Source organism: Cetorhinus maximus, chromosome 1 (genome assembly GCF_964194155.1).
Source record: "Cetorhinus maximus chromosome 1, sCetMax3.hap1.1, whole genome shotgun sequence".
NCBI classification, from domain to species: Eukaryota; Metazoa; Chordata; class Chondrichthyes; order Lamniformes; family Cetorhinidae; genus Cetorhinus; species Cetorhinus maximus.
In genome coordinates this window covers 114079390-114098952 of record NC_135879.1, presented here as the reverse complement: position 1 = coordinate 114098952, position 19563 = coordinate 114079390, and positions in this window count along the sequence as shown.

Here is a 19563-nt window from a genome sequence, read left to right as displayed (position 1 = left end):
TTGATGTCACATTTGATCCAAGATGAACTTGTGATCATATCAGCACCATCACCAAGACTGCTGATTTGCACCTCTGTAACATTGCCTGACTCTGTACCTGTCTCAGCTCCTCTGCTGCTGAAACCCTCATCAGTGGCTTTGTTACTTGGAGTGCACTGAAATAAGAAAACTCTTAGTTGGCCTTCATAAACTTAAACTTGTTAAAAACTATGCTACCCCTCTCCTAACTTTTACCAAGTCCTGTTCCCCATTATCCCAGAGCTGTGCCCTACATTGGCTCTTGGTCTGGCAATGCTCAAATTTAAAATTCTCATCCTTGTTTTCAAATCCCTTATGGCCTCGCACCTCCCTATCTCTGTCATGTCCTCCAGCCCTACAAACTTCTGAGGTATCTGCCCTCCTACAACTCTGGCGTCTTGCACTTCACAGATTTTTCTTATTCCTTCTTGGGATGGGAGCATCACTGGCAAGGCCAGCATTTATTGCTATCCATAATTGCCCTTAAGGTGGTGGTCAGCCAGTTTCTTCAGCCAGTCCAGTCCATATGGTGTAGATACATCCATAGCACTGTTCGGGAGTGAGTTCTAGGAATTTGATCCTGCCACAGTGAAGGAACGGCGATATAGTTGAAAGCCAGGTTGGTGTGTGGCTTGGAGGGGAACTTGCAAGTGGTGGTGTTCCCATGCCTCTGCTGCCCTTGATCTTCTAGATGGTAGAGTTTGGAAGGTGCTGTCGAAGGAGCCTTGTCAGTTGCCGTGTATCTTGTGGATGGTATGCACTCCTGCCACTGTGCCCCAGTGATGGAGGGGGCGAATGTTTAAGGTCATGGGTGTGGTGTCAATTGGTGGTTGTGCCTTCAGTTGCTGAGACCCTAAGCTCTGAAATTCCCTTCCTAAACTTCTCTGCCTCTCCATCTCTCTTTCTTCCTTTAAGACATTCTGCAAGCCTACCTTTTTGACCATGCTATTGGTTACCTGTCTTAACATCCCCATTTTATGCCTGAGTGTCAAATTTTGTTTTATAATGCTCCTATGAAAGGCCTTGCAATCTTTTACTATGTTAAAAACGCAATAATAATACAGGTTGTTGTCTGGTAAAAGCGCTCACCATTGATGGCTAATGGTGGAAGCTACACTGACCATGGAAGATTTGCAGGGGTCAGCAGCAGAGGTTCCTGATGGTGCAATCCCAGTAAACATGCAGAAGCTTGAGCCACAGACTTTTTTTTAACTGAACATTTAACAGTTGGCATTAAGCCAAATTTGCTTATCTAGGGCTTCCACTGAATTCATTAATTACTCTTTGACTACCTCTGCTTGTGGAGGTTATGTTACCCTTGTGGACACTTAGAAGAAATAAACATTCAAAAGGTTTATACTCACCTTCTGTTTCAAGTCTGGATTGCTTGCTTTTTTTTGGCTCTGATCACTTTGTCACTGTCCTCTTACTGATGTAGTACCAAAGGAATTTCTTAATATTATGTTTTCCCAATTTAGCTCCCCAAGCTCTCACTGTCCTTCTGCTTCCCATGTGATGTGTTTCTTCATATTCAAATTCATACCTTTTCCCTTTTTTTCTTTTGATTTGCTGTTATAATATATTTCGAGTCATGCCATTTTAGTTGGTTTCATGATTTTAGCTAGGCATTTGTGTTGCAAACTCATCATTATGCTTTTAAAGGTGTCTGCTGCTGCTGAAGTGCTGTTGAAAAACCTTTTCCTTTCAATTTGCTTAAGTTTTCCTTCTATTTCTTTGAAAGTAGCTCATCTATCTTGATTCCTGGTCTTTGACATTATGTAAATACAGATTATAATGGCCCAGAATTGTCAGTCAAAGGTGAAGCTGATGGAGAAGAAGAATATTGTGGATGCTGGAATCTGAAATAAAAACAGAAAACACTGGAAATACTCAATGGGTCAGACAGCATCTGTGCAGAGAGAAACAGCATTAGTGTTTCAGGTTTGTGACCTTTCATCAGAACTGGGAAAAGTGAGAAATCTAACAGATTTTGAGCAAGGGATGGGTGAGATAAGGACTAAAGAAAGGTCTGTAAGAGGGTGAAAGACAGGAGAGGTTGAATGGCAGAAGAATTAGTCTTACTGGCCCAAAAGAAATGGTGATGGGCAAAAAAGGAAACAAAGGATGTGCATAGAGCAGCTGTGCTGCTGCCAGAAAGCCAAACCGAGAGAAAAACCTAAACATGCAAAGAAAAGGAAACAAAAAAATGAGGGCAGATTAATGCCTGACATTGAACTCAATGTTGAGTCCAAAAAGCTGTGAAGTGCCTAATGGAAAAATGAGGGGTTGCTGCTTCTCAAGCTTAAGTTGAGATTTACTAGAACAGTGCAGTAGGCCAAGGGCAGATATGTCAGTATGAGAGCAAGGTGGAGAATTAAAATGAAAGGCCATCTGATGTCCAGGGTTATGTTTTTGGACTCAGTGGAGGTGTTCTGCAAAGCGGTCACCTGCATATAATCTCCCCAAGTAGGGGAGACCACATAGTGAGCTGCAAGTAGAGTAGGCTAGATTGAAAGAAGTACATGTAAATCACTGCTTCATCTGGAAGGAGTGTTTAGGGTCTTGGACGATGAAGGGAAAGGAGGTAAAAGGGAAGGTGTTATATTTCCTATATTTGCATGGAATCTGGCAATTGCCTGGCAATCTCTGTTGTGTGGATTTTCCCTTTTCTTTCAAATCTGCCACCAAATCAAGATGATGTCCAGGTATCCAACAGCAGTGATGTCATTAAGCAGGGTAAGCAATCACATTTAAGTACTCTCAAATAGCAAACCAGAACATAAATGAATGGGTTACCCTAAATTTCACAAACAGCCCAAATAAATGATTGGGGTAGACGTATAGGGATTAAGTTAGAAAATGAGGTATCATCAATTTTTTTAAATTAAAAATATGTGGAATGTAATTAGCATAAGATCATAAGCAGGAGTAGGCCATTTGGCCCACCAAGCCTGCTCCGCCATTCAATAAGGTAATGGCTGATCTGATTTTGGCCTTAACTCCACTTTCTTGCCTGTTCCCCATAACCCTCAACTTCCTTGTAGATCAAAACATCGATCTAACTCAGCCTTCAATATATTCAACTACCCAGCCTCCGCTGCTCTCTGGAAGAGAATTCCAAAGTCTATCTATCCACTGAGAGAAGAAATTCCACCTCATCTTCATCTTAAATGGGAGACCTCTTATTCTTAATCTGTGTCCCCTCATTCTAGACTACCCACAAGAAGAAACACCCTCTCAGTATTTACCCTGTCAAGCCCCCTCAGAATCTTGTACGTATGTTTCAATAAGTTCACCTCTCATTCTTTTAAACCCCAATGAGTACAGGCCAAACCTGCTCTACCTTTCCTCCTAAGGCAACTCCTTCATTCCAGGAATCAGCCTGGTGAACCTTCTCTGAACTGCTTACAAAGCAAGTATATTCCTCCTTAAGTAAGGAAAGCAAAACTGTGTACAGTACTCTAGGTGTAGTCTCACCAGTGCCCTGTACAGTTCTAGCAAGACTTCCCTACTTTTATACTCCATCTCCCTTGCAATAAAGGCTAACATTCCATTTGCTTCCTAATTAAAAGCTGTACCTGCATGCTAACTTGGTGTGATTCATGTACAAGATCCCCTTCTACTGCAGCAGTCTGCCATCTCTCGCCATTTAAATAATATTTTGCTTTTCTATTCTTCCTGCCAAAGTGGGCAATCTCACATTTTCCCACATTATACTCCATCTGCAAAATTTTTTCTCACTCACTAAGCCTATCTATATCCTTTTGATTTTTTTATTCATTTAAGGGGAGGCAATGGCGTAGTGGTATTGTCGCTGGACTAATAATCCAGAGACCCAGGGTAATGCTTTGGGGACTGTGCTTTGAATCCCGCCACGGCAGATGGTGGAATTTGAGTTGAATAAAAATCTGGAATTAAAAGTCTAACGATGACCATGGAGCCATTGTCGATTGTTGTAAAAACCCATCTGGTTTAGAGAAGGAAATCTGCTATCCTTACCTGGTCTGGTCTACATGTCCAGACCCACAGCAATGAATCTTAAATGCCCCTGAAATGGCCTAGCAAGCCATTCAGTTCTCAAGGGCAATTAGGGATGGGCAATAAATGCTAGCCAGTGACACCTACATCCCATGAACAAATAATTTTTTTTTAAATTACGGGATGTTGGCGTCACTAATCTGAGAAGGTGAAGGTGAACTACCTTCTTGAACCACTGCAGTAGGTACACCAATGGTGCTGTTAGGGAGGGATGTTCCAGGGTTTTGACCCAGCGACATTGAAGGAATGACGATATATTTCCAAGTCAGGATGGAGTGGCTTGGAGGGGAACTTCCAGGTGTGGTGGTGTTCCCATGTATCTGCTGCCCTTGTCCTTCCAGATGGTAGTGGTCGTGGGTTTGGAATGTGCTACCTAAGGAGACTTAGTGAATTCCTGCAGTGCATCTTGTGGATGGCACATACTGCTACTACTGTGTGTTGGTGGTGGAGGAAGTGAATGTTTGTGGATGTGGCGGCCCTGATGGAACCCAAAGTGAGCATAAGTGAGCAGGTGATTGCTAAGCAAGTGACGCATGTTAGCACTGTTGATGACCCCTTCCATTACTTTACTGATGATCCAGAGTAGACTTATTTGCTGGGCTCCCCCATCATTGAGGATGGGGATATTGGTGGAGCCTCCTCCTCCAGTGAGTTGCTTAATTGTCCACCACCATTCGTGACTGGGTGTGGCAAGACTGCAAAGCTTACATCTGACCTGTTGGTTGTGGGATCGCTTAGCTCTGTCTCTCACTTGCTGTTTGGCACATAAGTAGTCTTGTGTTATAGCTTCACCAGGTTGACACCTCATTCTTAGGTATACCTGGTGCTGCTCCTGGCATACCCTCCTGGACTGTTCATTAAACCAGGATTGATCCCCTGGCTTGATTGTAATGGTACAGTGGGGGATATTGCAGGCCATGAGGTTATAGATTGTGTTTGAGTACAACTCTGCTGCTGCTGATGGCCCACAGTGCCTCATGGATGCCCAGTCTCGAGTTGCTAGATCTGTTCGAAATCTAACGCATTTAGCACAGTGGTAGTGCCACACAACACGATGGAGTGTATCCTCAATGTGATGGTGGGACTTTGTCTCCACAAGGACTGTGCGGTGGTCACTCCTGCTGATAATGTCGAGGAAAGATACATCTGCGGCAGGCAGGTTGGTGAAGATAAGGTCAAGTATGTATTTCGCTCTTGTTGGTTCCCTCACCACCTGTCGCAGACCCAGTCTAGCAGCTGTCCTTTAAGACACGGCCAGTTCGGTCAGTCGTGGTGCTACTGAGCCACTCTTGGTGACGGACATTGAAGTCCCCCACGCAGAAAACATTCTGCGCCCTTGCCACCTTCAGTGCTTCCTCCAAGTGGTGTTCAACATGGAGGAGCACTGATTCATCAGCTGAGGGCCAGCGGGGGGGCAGTACGTGGTGATCAGCGGGAGGTTCCCTTGCCCATGTTTGTCCTGATGCCATGAGGCTTCATGAGGCCCGGAGTTGATGCTGAGGACTCCCAGAGTAACTCCCTCCCAACTGTATACCACTGTGCCGCCACATCTGCTGGGCCTGTCCTGCCGGTAGAACAGAACATACCCAGGGATGGTGATGGTGGTGTCTGGGGCGCCATCTGTCAGATATGATTCTGTGAAGATGCCTATGTCAGGCTGTTGCTTGACTAGTTTGTGAGACAGCTCTCACCAATTTTGGCACTAGCCCTCAGGTGTTAGTAAGGAAGACTTTGAAGTGTTGGCAGGACTGCGTTTGCCGTTGTCATTTCCAGATCCTTGGTCGATGCCAGGTGGTCTGTCTGGTTTCATTCCTTTTGTTTAGACTTTCTAATTTTATATAACTGATTGGCTTGCGAGGCCATTTCAGAGGGCATTTAAGAGTCAACCACATTGCTGGAGTCACATTTAGGCCAGACCAGGTAAGGACCAGGCAAATTTCCTTCCCTAAAGGATATTAGTGAACCAAATGTGTCTTTACAACAGTCAACAATGGTTTTATGATCATCACTTTTAATTCTAAACTTTTATTGAGTTCAAAATCCCACCATCTGCCGTGGTGGTCCCCAGAGCACTTCCCTGGGTCTCTGGAGTGCTAGTTCAGCAACAATACCACTGCACCATCACCTTCCCCTTTGTCCTGCTTTGTGTACAGGACATACCTGGGCAATTTTCCACATTGCTGGGTTGACGCCAGTGTCCTGGAACAGCTTGGCTAGGGGCACGCCATGTTCTGGAGCACAAGTCTTCAGTACTATTGCTGGAATGTTGTCAGGGCCCATAGCCCTGACTCTTTGTATCCATAGACTAGCCCTTAGACTCTTTGTATCCTCTTCACAACTTGTTTTCTGACCTATCCTTGTCTCATCAGCGAATTTGGGTACAGTATAGTCGATCCCTTTTATCCAAGTCATTAGTATAGATCGTAAATATTTGAGGTCACAGCACCATTCTCTGCGGCACTCCACTAGTTACACTTTCCCAAACTAAAAATGATCCTTTTATCCTGACTATTTCCTGTTAGTTAGCCATTCCTCTATCTGTGCTGATATATCACCCCCCAGAGTAATGTAGACATTTGTCATTCCACAAATATAAAAGCATTTCAGGACCAGTGAAGCTATTCAGTAATTATGAACTTAGAACATTGTTAAAATCCCAATTACACCTCATTGAACAAGATATAATTTTTCAAGGGTTTTTACAAAACTATTAGCCTAATAAGGGCAAGTTCTTGGCAATTTCTAATTGATTATTCTCTGGGGGGCTTCAACAGTGGATGTATGGAGAAGCACAGAATCGCTGACAGCAACTTTTGGATTTCCACATATAATTGTGCATGTGGGGACTCCAAAAGTTGCTGTCAGCTTCAGGGGAGTAATGACTGTGAGCACTGACAGTTCTACCATCATTACACCACAAAATCCTGGCCATTGAATTTGATCATTCCATGGTTGCTGTCCCCAAAGGGCATCATATTTTCAATATTATCTATTGCAAACATGCCTCTTCAAAATGATGTGTGTGTAGATTAAGTAGTTATTATTTAGTATAATTATCCATGAAATTACAGGGCCTCAAAACTAAATGTTTGCACAGGACCTTGGTAAGGCAAACAATACGTCTGTGGAGTGGTCATACGAACATAAGAATTACGAGCAAGAGTAGGCCATTTGGCCCCTCAAGCCTGCTCCACCATTTGATAAGATTGTGGTTTCAATACTACTTTCCTGCCTAGCCCCTACATACCCTTTTACTCACTTGTCAATAAAGAATCTATCTAACTCAGTCTTAAAAATATTCAATGACCCTACCTTCACTGCTCTCTGTGGAAGAGAATTCCACAGACTAATAACCCTCAGAAGAAAATAAAATTCTCCTCATCTCCATCTTAAATTGTACAGTCCTTATTTTTAAATTGTGTTGCCTAGTTCTAATCTCTCCCATAAGGGGAAACATTCTCGCATCATGTACCCTGTCAAGTCCCCTCAGGATCTTAGTTTCAATAAGATCACCTCTCATTCTTCTAAATGCAATAGACACAAGCCCAAACTGTCCAAGCTTTCCTCATAAGATAACCCCTTCATCCCAGGAATCAGTCAAGTGCTAAAAGTAAAATACTGTGGATGCTAGAAATCTGAAGCAAAAACAGAAAATGCTGGAAAAACTCAGGTCTAGCAGCATCTGTGGAGAGAGAAACAAAGTTAACGTTTGAATCCATATGATCCTTCTTCAGAGCTGAAGAGAAGTAGAAATGTGATGAAATGTATACTGCTAAAGGAGGGGGGAAGGGGGGGTTGGATAGAGCTGGATAGAAGGCTAGCAATAGGTGGGGACAAAGGAGGGATTGACAAAGATGTCATGGACTAAAGGACAAAAGGAGTGTTAATAGTAGTGGTCAGTGCTAAAAAAGTTGCTGATAGTGGCATAAAGGTAAGAAAGCAGAACGTGACAACAGCAGAACAAGGGTAGCATTGTGTGAAAGAACATTATGGAACAAGTAACAGATGGCCCTCTAGGGGATGGGATGGGGTGGGTGGAGGGGGCAGTGGTGGGGGAAAAAAAAGATAGAAAATGGGATTGAAGGGGGGACTAGGCGAAAGTTTCCTGCTTTTTGTCTCCCTCGCTTCTTGAACAGGGGCATCACATTAATGGTTTTCCAATCTGCTGGGACACTTCTGGAATCCAGTGAGTTCTGGAATATTTCGACCATTGCCTCCACTATCTCTGCAGCCATTTCCTTTAAAATCCTCGGATGCAGGCCATCAGGTCCTGTCTGCATTTAGTCCCATTGACCCCTGTTTTGCTATGGCTTCTTGATGCCACTCTCGGTCAAATGCTGCCTTGATGTCAAGGGCAGTCACTCTCACCTCATCCCTGGAATTCAGTTCTTTTGACCATGTTTGAACCAAGGCTGTAATGAGGTCAGGAGCTGAGTGACCCTGGCGGACCCCCAACTGAGCACCAGTGAGCAGGTTATTGCTAAGCAAGTGCCGCTTGATAATACAGTTGACGACCCCTTCCATCACTTTACTGATGATGAAGGCACTGGATACTGCAAAGGCTATGGGCCCTGACAATATTCCAGGAATAGTACCTAAAACATACGCTCCACAATGTGCCAAGTCCCTAGCCAAGCTGTTCCAGTACAATTACAACACTAGCATCTACCTGGCAATGTGGAAAATTACCCAGGTATGTCCTGTACACAAATGCAGGACAAATCTAACCCGACCAATTACCGTCCCATCAGTCTACTCTCCATCATCAGTAAAGTGATGGAATGGGTCATCAACAATGTTATCAAGTGGCACTTGCTTAGCAATGACCTTCTCACTGGCGCTCAGCTTGGGTTCTGCCAGGGCCACTCAGCTCCTGACCTCATTACAGCCTTGGTTCAAACATGGACAAAAGAGCTGAACTCCTGAAGTGAGGTGAGAGTGACTGCCCTTAACATCAAGGCAATATTTGACCAAGTGTGGCATCAAGGGGCCCTAGCAAAACTGGGGTACATAGGAATCAGGGGAAAACTCTTCGCTGGTTGGCATCATGTCTAGCACAAAGGAAGATGGTTGTGATTGTTGGAGGTAAATCGTCTCAGTTCCAGGACATCACTGCAGGAGTTCCTCAGGGTGGTGTCCTAGGCCCAACCATCTTTAGCTGCTTCATCAATGATCTTCCTTCCATCATAAGGTCAGAAGTGGGGATGTTCGCTGATGATTGCACACTGTTCATCACCATTCACGACTCCAAATACAGCAAGATTTGGACGATATCCAGACTTGGGCTGACAAGTGGCAAGTAACATTCGCGCCACACAAGTGCAAGGCAATGTCCATCTCCAACAAAAGAGAATCTAACCATTGCCGCTTGACATTCAATGGCATTATCATCACTGAGTCCCCCAATATCAACATCCTAGGGTTACCATTGACCTGAAACTGAACTGGAATAAAAACAAAAATAGCTGGAAAAACTTAGCAGGTCTGACAGCATCTGCGGAGAGGAAGACAATTAATGTTTCGAGTCCGTATGACTCTTCATCAGACCTGATGAAGAGTCATATGGACTCGAAACGTTAACTGTCTTCCTCTCCGCAGATGCTGTCAGACCTGCTGAGTTTTTCCGGCTATTTTTGTTTTTGTTTCGGATTTCCAGCATCCGCAGTATTTTGCTTTTAACTGAACTGGAATGCCGATAAACTACTGTGGCTACAAGTGCAGGTCAGAGATTAGGAAACCTGTTGCGAGTAACTTGCCTCCTGGCTCCACAAAGCCTATCCACCATCTACAAGGCACAAGTCATGAGTATGATGGAATGCTCTCCACTTACCGAGATGAGTGCAGCTCCAACAATGCTCAAGAAACTTGACACCATCCAGGGCAAAGCAGCCTGCTTTATTGGCACCCCATCCACAAACATTCACTCCCTCCACCACCGACACAACTGGCAGCAGTGTGTACCAGCTGTACGATGCACTGCAAGAACTCACCAAGCCTCCTTGGACAGCACCTTCCAAACCCACGACCCCTACCATCTAAATGGAGACGGGCAGCAGGCACTATCCTTCACTGTCACTGGGTCAATACCCTGGAACTCCCTAACAGCACTGTGGGTGTACCTATACCACATGGGCTGCAGCAGTTCAAAAAGTCAGCTCACCACCACCTTCTAAAGGGCAATTAGGGATGGGCAATAAATGCTGGCCTAGCCAGCGATGCTCACATCACATGAACAAATAACCAAAAAGTAACCATTGATGTGAACCTTTTTAAATGCCTTCTGGAAATCCAAGTACACCAGGTCCACAGGTTCCCTATTATACATGTTGTTTGTTACTTCCTCAAAGAACTCTAATAAATTAATCAAACATGATTTCCCTTTCACAAATCCATGTTGACTCTGCCTGATAGCTTTAAGATTTTCTAAGTGCCCTGCTATAACCTCCTTAATAATATATTCTAGCATTTTCCCTATGAAAGAAGTTAGGCTGACTACCTAGTTAGTTTCCTGCTTTCTTTCTCCGTCCTTTCTTGAATAGAGATTTTACATTTGCTATTTTCCAATCTGATGGGACCTTTCCAGAATCTAGGGAATTAATCAACTTACTAATTCTGACTCTAAGCCACTTGAAGTTTCCAACACACATCAAAAGAGGGTGGCTAAGTGCAGTCACCTTAATGACAGACTCAATAAGATTCCACATACGGGGCTTAACAAAAATAAGAGCACACAGCATTGGAGGCAACCTATTTGTTTCAATGGAGAATTGGCTAGGAGGTAGGAGACAGAGATGAAAGGTAATAGGTATGTACTCAAATGGTTGGATGTGACTAGCGGCGAAGAGCAGTGGGAAAGCAGGGGATTGGGAAGCCTACAAAGACCAACAGAGGACAACTAAAAAAGAAATAAGGAGGGAGAAGATTAAATATGAGGGTAAACTAGCCAGTAATATAAAAGAAGATTGCAAGAGTTTTTTTAGATATATAAAGGGTAAGAGAGAGGCAAATGTGGACTTTGGGCCACTGGAAAATGACGCTGGAGAAGTAGTAGTGGGGAACAAAGAAATGGTGGAGGAACTGAATAGGTACTTTGCGTCAGTCTTCACGGTGGAAGACACGAGTAACATCCCCAAAGTTCAAGAGAGTCGGGGGGCAGAGGTGAGTGTGGTGGCCATTACCAAGGAGAAGGTGCTAGGAAAACTGAAAAGTCTGAAGGTGCATGAATCACCTGGACCAGATGGATTACACCCGAGTTCTGAAGGAGATAGCTGAAGAGATAGTGGAGGCATTAGTGGTGATCTTTCAGGAATCACTTGAGTCAGGGAGGGTCCTAGAGGACTGGAAAATCACTATTGTAACCCCCCTGTTTAAGAAGGGAGTGAGGCAAAAGACGGGAAATTACAGGGCGATTAGCTTGACCTCGGTTGTTGGTAAGATTTTAGAGTCCATTATTAAGTATGAGATTTCAGAATACTTGGAAGTGCATGGTAAAATTGGGCAAAGTCAGCATGGTTTCATCAAGGGGAGGTCATGCCTGACAAATCTGTTAGAATTCTTCGAGGAGGTAACGAGTAGGTTAGACAAAGGAGAGCCAATGGATGTTATCAACTTGGACTTCCAGAAGGCCTTTGACAAGGTGCCGCACAGGAGGCTGCTCAGTCAGATAAGAGCCCATGGTGTTAGAGGCAAGGTACTAGCATGTATAGAAGATTGGCTGTCTGGCAGGAGGCAGAGAGTGGGGATAAGGGGGTACTTCTCAGGATGGCGGCCGGTGACTAGTGGCGTTCCGCAGGGGTCAATGTTGGGACCACAACTTTTCACTTTATACATTAATGATCTAGATGAAGGAACTGAGGGCATCCTGGCTAAGTTTGCAGATGATACAAAGATAGGTGGAGGGACAGGTAGTATTGAGGAGGCGGGGAGGCTGCAGAAGGATTTGGACAGGTTAGGAGAATGGGCAAAGAAGTGGCAGATGGAATACAACGTGGGCAAGTGTGAGGTCATGCACATTGGTAGGAAGAATAGAGGCATAGACTATTTTCTAAATGGGGAGAGAATTCAGAAATCTGGAGTGCAAAGGGACTTGGGAGTCCTTGTCCAGGATTCTCTTAAGGTTAACTTGCAGGTTGAGTCGGTAGTTAGGAAGGCAAATGCAATGTTGGCATTTATTTCGAGAGGACTAGAATATAAGAGCAGGGATGTACTGCTGAGGCTTTATAAGTCCCTGGTTAGACCACATTTAGAATATTGTGAGCAATTTTGGGCCCCGTATCTCAGGAAGTATGTTCTGGCCCTGGAGAGGGTCCAGAGGAGGTTCACGAGAACAATCCTAGGAATGAAAGGCTTAACATATGAGGAACGTTTGAGGACTATACTCGATGGAGTTTAGAAGGATGAGGGGGGATCTGATTGAAACTTACAGAATACTGAAAGGCCTGGATAGAGTGGAAGTGGGGAAGATGTTTCCATTAGTAGGAGAGACTAGGACCTGAGGGCATAGCCTCAGAGTAAAGGGAAGATCTTTAAGAACAGAGATGAGGAGAAACTTCTTTAGCCAGAGAATTGTGAATCTATGGAATTCATTGCCACAGAAGGCTGTGGAGGCCAGATCATTGAGTGTATTTAAGACCGAGATAAATAGGTTCTTGATTGGTAAGGGGATCAAAGGTTACAGGGAGAAGGCGGGAGAATGGGATTGAGAAACTTATCAGCCATGATTGAATGGTGGAGCAGACTCGATGGGCCGAATGGCCTAATTTCTGCTCCTATGTCTTATGGTCTTTGTATGCCCACTGACCTGTAGTGAGGCCACAACAGAAATGCATAAGGTCTTCACTTTGGATCCAAGAGATATTATTGAGAAAATTTTCTAAATGGTAAGAATCTAGTAACTGTGAATGAGCAGAGATTTAGGGGGTTCAAAAGATGCAAAATAAATTAAAAGCTAAATGGAATGCTGGCTTTTTTCTCAAGGGGGCTGAATCACAAAGGGGCGGTAGTTATGTTACAGGACAGAGTTCTGGTGAGACCCATATGGACCCTATCCTGTTCAGAGCATCACACCATAGGAAGGATATATTGGCCTTGGAGACAGTGAAGCACACATTTATCAAAATGAACCTGGGTCAAAATGATTGAATTATGAGGACAGGTTGCATAGACTAGGCTTAAACTCCCTTCAATGCTGAAAATAAAGGAATAATAATCTAATTGAATTGTTTAAGATGATTGAAGGATTTAATAGCGCAAGTTTCAAGAAACTATTTCTTCCGGTGAAAGAGTTAAGTGGGTATAAGATTAAAATTAGTGCTTGTCCATTCAGGACAAATGTCAGAAAGCACGCCTTCACAAAAAGGGTAGTGGAAATCTGAAATTTTCTCCCCCAAAAAACTGTTGAGGCTAGGTCAATTGAAAATTTCAAAATGGAGGTTGATTTTTTTTTGTTTGGCAATCAGAAATTAGAATGATGGCTGAATTATTTTCTCTAGGCCAAAATAGCTGAGACCAGTTATAGAATTCAAAATTCTTTTATAGCTAAGATCCATGAATTCTGCATAGACCAGTCCTGAGATTCAAACTCTCTTGATTTATACAGCTCAGTGCTGTAATTCGATCTCAGTAGTTGGTTGAAAGTTGCTGCAATTTGACTAGTACAGGTCACTAATTCATGCAACTAATGTGCTTAGCATTTCTGAAGCCCTCTAAATCCTCAAAATGTGTTAATATAGATCAAATAAAAGGTCTAATATTCTTGGTTAAGAGAGAATTCACTAATTTTTCATTTCCCGAGGAAGAGTTTTATTTAAAATCCAATTAGCTATAATTTCAATAAATCAATGTAACATGTATTACTGAAGTGCTGCCACAATTTTTTAATTCAAAAATGTACATACCTGTTTTAAGTTATGGATAGACTATATAAAAACACCTATCCATGTCAATGTTTAGAAACGTTTTATGAGATATCAGTCAAAAATTAATAATTCTGAAACCTTCAATTAATAAAGCAATATCTATATACAATGACATTTAGAAATGCCTTGTAAATAGGTTATGAAATGGAATAGAATATAAAATGGCAAGTCTAATAGGACCAATTCAGACTGATGAATTGCATCTGCATCCTGCTACTTATGGCACCACACGTGTTTTGCAACCACTGTATACCTATGGTTGACTAGTTTAAATAATCTTACAGCAAGGTGAACCAAGCAATCAAAGGCAGTTGTTCTTGGAAGCAAGATGTGCAGTTGGTTACACTTATCCTTGTGTCTCTGTATCTGTAGGTTTTATCTATACTGATGAGCTGGAGAAAACAGGAGATCCCTATGGAGTTTTCAATCTTTCATTTATTTTTCCTTGGCTCTACTTAGATGTAAAGTGGAAAAAAATCATTCATGCATTTTTATAAAAAAAGTGTCATTCAATGATACCCGATGAGTGAACAGTTTAATTGCTGTTGAATTGATTACAACAACTATCTCTGACAAGTGAGGAATGTTTTGAATGATGTTCCTATTCTACCACTTCCATTGGGAATAGAGCTAATTAATTCCATCTTGATTGTGCATTTTATGGTGGGATATGATTTATTCTAACTACATGTTTATTTATAAAATTCATTTGATATTTGTTGGCAGCTTTAGGAATATTAACTGCATTATATCTGGCTCACAGCATAAGACTGCTGTAATTGAAAATTCTACATTGTTACATAATTTCCTCCATCCTTTCCTTGGATGTCAAAATAGTAACTTCTGTTAATATAACTTGTAAATATGAAATCTCCAAACTTATTAGTTTCTATTGACTTGCCACACAGTTGTCTCCTTGTGTTTTTCCAAGTGAGCATTGGCTGTTCTATTTGAGTTAAAGAATACAACACATCTGCCTATACCTCAAATCATTAAAGTTATCTTGAGCCCTCTAGAGAAGTATTTTAATCATTAAGAAAATTTGTTTTGTTGGATGTGCTACTGGGTTTTCAATGCATGCTGAAAGATTATAATGGAACAGATTCAAATTCATTAATCTTCCATTATCATCACTTTAGTGAGTTTATATAGGCAGATAATTAGCTATAGTCCACAAGGGACCATAGGCATCTCTCATCTCTAGTAGAGAGAGACACTTGGTGTCTCATCACTTGGTTTCACATCAAGCATGGAGGCAGGTCCCAAGTCTACCTCAATTAGAATAGGAATTGAACCCACATTTTTGGCATTATTTTGAACCACACCCTTGGCTATCTAGCCAACTGAGCCAACCAGCCCATGTTTATATAACTTGCATAAAAATCCAAATATGGTTAGATTCTGCTTGAATCTCAGAAAAAGATCAGAAAGGGGAATAAATGAAAAAATATTCACTAAAAAGAATAAACCAGCACTCGTTATACGTGGAAACAAAGGATGCACATTGAAACGTAGTGAATACTGATACAAAGGTCACCACATAATCAGAGACTGGGCATACCCTGAAGATATGCATCGGGACCCCTCGGAAATCCCAACATGTGTGTTCATCCCCTATACTTCCAATTGCTGGTTTTACCCTGCCTGGATTGCTGCATGATTCCTACAACAGTGGGATCAGATGTCCAGAACCATGGAGGCTTGGGCTGTTGTCCCTGGGTTTTATACAGGTTTACTTGGAGTTTTTCATAGTAAGTATAAAGCCAGCACAACTCTAAGTAAATCAGCTGGAGTGTCAAAGCACTCTAGCACCGACAGCAATGTTCACTCTCCTCCCAGGCAAAGTTCATCCACCTCCACCACCATGACCCCACCCTCCGTGCAATGTTCACTCCTGCCGGACAGTGTTCACCACCTCCCCACTGCAGGACAGCGTTCACCCCCTCCCCACCGCCAGGCAGTGCCCAGACCCTCCCCGTCACTGGGCAGTGCTCAACCCTCCCCACTGCTGGGCAGTGATCACCCCCTCCCTGCTGCCAGATAGTGCTCACTTTCTCCCCACCACTGGACAATGCTCACACCCTCCTGCATCTCTTTCCCAACTCTCCTCTGGAATTCCTGGCTCCTGTCCGGCCGATGTCAGAAAAATCAGTTTGTTGGCGAGTGAGGGAGGTGTGGGGCTGAGCCTTTTTGTGGGGTGAGAGGGGATGAGGGGAGCTGAATGCTGTCTGGGGTGAGGGAAGGGAGAGTTAGCACTGTCAGTGGGATGAGGCTATATAGTTTTGGATGTTGACAGCTCCAGGCAACCTTAAACCCATGACTTTTTCTGTCAGTCTTGGCCTGTTCATTCAAAGAATTGCAAGTAATTTGATTTAGAAATGCCGGCCATGGGACATTTAATAATTGTAGAAACTGAAAGTTAGAATTTCTACTGTGAAACAATGCTGGAAATAGTGCATTTAGCACAGATATTTAAACTCTTACCAGAAAACGACAGCTAGTGCCACAAAAAGAGGGCATGATTTGGCCTCCCCTGCACTGCACTAAGGCCTGCCTGGTTTTCAATGCTGGAAGATTCAAGGAGTGGCCAGTACATACCAGGAGTCTCACTCCCTCTGCATGTTGCCCTCGAGGTGGCTGTGGTGGGGAAGAAGCCGTTGTTCACCTCCTTGTGGAGTGTGCCTTTGCAAAGAAGTTCTGGAGAGAGATGCAGTTGTTTTTGTTGAGGTTCATCCCGAGCAGTGCTGTGACACAGGACTCTGTGCTCTACGGGCTGTTGCCAGGGACACACACCGAGACAAACATCAACTGCAGCTGGAGGATCATCAACTCAGTGAAAGACACTCTTTGGTCTGCCTGAAATTTGTTGGTCTTCCAGTGCAAAGAGTTGTCCCCGACAAAGTGTTGCAGACTGGCACATTCCAAGGTCTACATGCTGAGGGACGCACTAAAGCTTGGGGCAGCCGCTGCAAAGGCACAATGGGGAAAGGTCGCTGTCTAAGACATTTCTGCCATAGTGCACCAAGGGGTTGGGAATTGCATAGACCCCTCAGGCTGTACGACTCACAATGATGGTATGTAGTGAATACTGAATGTATCATAATTGTATTGAAGCACCTCAGAGTGCAACATGATGTGTGTCAATAACTCCAATCCCATTGCACTGTCTGACTGTCTGTAATGACCATATTGAAATGACTATAATATTTGTTGATTGTATTGAAGCACATCGTGATCTATGTGTAACAGTTGAATATGATTGCACTTTTTGTGATGGCCATTTAGAATTGTTTTGTAATGTTCTTTCAGATATTTTATAAATAAAAATATTTTTCCAAAAAAAAAGTCTGGCCTGATAAAGCTCTGGCAGGTAAGTTTTTTTTAAATTCATTTATGGGATGTGGGCTTTGCTGGCTAGGCCAGCATTTATTGCCCATCCCCAATTGCCCTTAAAAAGGTGGTGGTGAGCTGCCTTCTCTAGGTACACCCACTGTGCTGTTAGGAAGGGAGTTCCAGGATTTTGACCCAGCGACAGTGAAGGAACGGCGATATATTTCCAAGTCAGGATAGCGAGTAGCCTGGAGGGGAACTTCCAGGTGGTGGTGTTCCCATCTGTCTGCTGCCTTTGTCCTTCTAGATGGTAGCAGCTGTGGGTTTGGAAGCTGCTGTCGGAGGAGCCTTGGAAAATTCCTGCAGCGCATCTTATGGATGGTACACACGGCTGCTACTATGCGTCGGTGTTGGAGGGAGTGAATGTTTGTGGATGTGGTGCCAATCAAGCGGGCTGCTTTGTCCTGAATGGTGCCAAGCTTCTTGAGTGCTATGGGAGCTGCACTCATCCAGGTAAGTGGAGAGTATTCCATCACAATCCTGGCTTGTGCCTTGTAGATGGCGGACAGGCTTTGGGAGTCAGGAGGTGAGCTACTCGTCGCATGATTCCTAGCCTCTGACCTGCTCTTGTAGCCACAGTATTTATATGGCTAGTCCAGTTCAGTTTCTGGACAATAGTTCAGCGATGGTAATGCCATTGAATATCAAGGGGCGATGGTTGGTTTCTCTCTTGTTGGAGATTGTCATCGCCTGACACTTGTGTGGCCCGAATGTTACTTGCCACTTGTCAACCCAAGCCTGGATATTGTCCAGGTCTTGTTGCATTTGGACATGGACTGCTTCAGTATCTGAGGAGTCGCGAATGGTGCTGAACATTGTGCAATCATCAGCGAACATCCCCACTTCTGACCTTATGTTGGCAGGAAGGTCATTGATGAAGCAGCTGAAGCTGGTTGGACCGAGGACACTACCCTGAGGAACTCCTGCAGTGATGTCCTGGAGCTGAGATGACTGACCTCCAACAACCACAGCTATCTTCCTTTGTGCTAGGTATGACTCCAACCAGTGGAGAGTTCTCCCCCTGATTTCCATTGACTCTAGTTTTACTAGGGCTCCTTGATGCCACACTCAGTCAAATGCTGTCTTGAAGTCAAGGGCAGTCACTGTCACCTCACCTCAGGAGTTCAGCTCTTTTGTCCATGTTTGAACCATGGCTGTAATGAGGTCAGGAGCTGAGTGGTCCTGGCGGAACCCAAACTGGGCGTCAGTGAGCAGGTTATTGCTAAGCAAGTGCCACTTGATAGCACTGTCGATGACTCCATCCATTACTTTACTGATGATTGAGAGTAGACCGATGGGGCTGATTTGCCCTGCTTTTTATGTACGAGAAATACCTGGGCAACTTTCCACATAGCAGGGTAGATGCCAGAGTTTTAGCTGTGCTGGAACAGCTTGGCGAGGGGCGTGACAAGTTCTGGACCACAAGTCTTCAGTACTATTGCCGGAATATTGTCAGGGCCCATAGCCTTCGCAGTATCCAGTGCCTTCAGCCGTTTCTTGGATATCACGTGGAGTGAATCAAATTGGCTGAAGACTGGCATCTGTGATGCTGGGGACCTCCGGAGGAGGCCGAGATGAATCATCCACTCAGCACTTCTGGCTGAAGTTTGTAGCAAATGCTTCAGCCTTATCTTTTGCGCTGATGTGCTGGGCTCCTCCATCATTGAGGATGGCAATATTTGTGGTGCTGCCTCCTCCAGTGAGTTGTTTAATTGTCAACCACCATTCATGTCTGGATGTGGCAGAACTGCAGAGCTTAGATCTGATCTGTTGGTTGTGGGATCACTTAGCCCTGTCTATCACTTGCTGCTTATGCTGTTTGGCATGCAAGTAGTCCTGTGTTAAAGCTTCCCTGGGTTGACACCTCCTTTTTTAGGTATGCCTGGTGCTGCTTCTGGCATGGCCTCCTGCACTCTTCATTGAACCAGGGTTGATCCCCTAGCTTGATAGTGAACGTAGAATGGGGGATATGCTGGGCCATGGTATTACAGATTGTGTTCGAGCACAATTCTGCTGCAGCTGATGGCCCACAGTGTCACATGGATGCCCAGTCTTGCGTTGCTAGATCTGTTCAAAATCTAGCCCAATTAGCACTTTGGTAGTGCCACACAACACGATGGAAGGTATCCTCAATGCGAAAGCGGGACTTTGTCCCCATAACAACTGTACGGTGGTCAATTCTACAGATACTGTCATGGAG